Source organism: Ceratina calcarata, unplaced genomic scaffold, assembly GCF_001652005.2.
Source record: "Ceratina calcarata isolate Rehan_Ccalc_2016 unplaced genomic scaffold, ASM165200v1 scaffold570.2, whole genome shotgun sequence".
NCBI classification, from domain to species: Eukaryota; Metazoa; Arthropoda; class Insecta; order Hymenoptera; family Apidae; genus Ceratina; species Ceratina calcarata.
In genome coordinates, this window is record NW_017176906.1 from 33,118 (window position 1) to 33,811 (window position 694).

General features: G+C 22.5%; 1 protein-coding gene across 1 annotated transcript in view; it reads left to right on the forward strand.

Moving 5' to 3' along the window:
• Positions 1-694, forward strand: part of LOC108629533 (parathyroid hormone/parathyroid hormone-related peptide receptor) — a 34,328-nt gene that overhangs the window by 32,762 nt on the left and 872 nt on the right. The gene's annotated exons all lie outside the window — the stretch shown is intronic.

Below are 694 nucleotides of genomic sequence, written 5' to 3' on the forward strand. Positions count from 1 at the left end.
TAATTATTATTAAACATATATTAATTATTTATATTAAATTTAAATTTTGTATCATATTAAGTAAGATGCGTTTATTGTTTCCATGCTGGGAGATATTGGTCAGAGATAAAAAATTATATAAGATTTCAGACTAACTAAGAAGACTAATTATGGAAAAACGTTTCCTGCAAGGAAGGAACAAAACAGTCTTAAGCTACGACTATTCTATCTTTATTGATCTGCTGTCTCTTTGCTTTATCCTGAGACGACACAAACTATTTGGTTCGATTTTACATTATATTATGTTGTATGCTATGTATTATACATTTATTTTCATTATACTCTACTACATTATTATATTATACTCTACTATATTATAGTACATTCTGCTATATTATATTATAATCTACTACTAAATTATTCTATAGCATATTATATTCTACTGTACTCTACTATATGATATTATACTTTACCATATTCTATTCTATTGTACTCTACTATATTACATTATACTATACCATATTACATTTTATTCTACTCTACTATATTATATTCTATTGTACTCTACCATATTATATGATACTCTATATTTATTTATTATATTTATTATATTATATTATATTATACTCTACTACACTATATTATATTATACTCTGCCATATTATATTCTATTATACTATACCATATTACATTCTATTCTACTCTACTATATTCT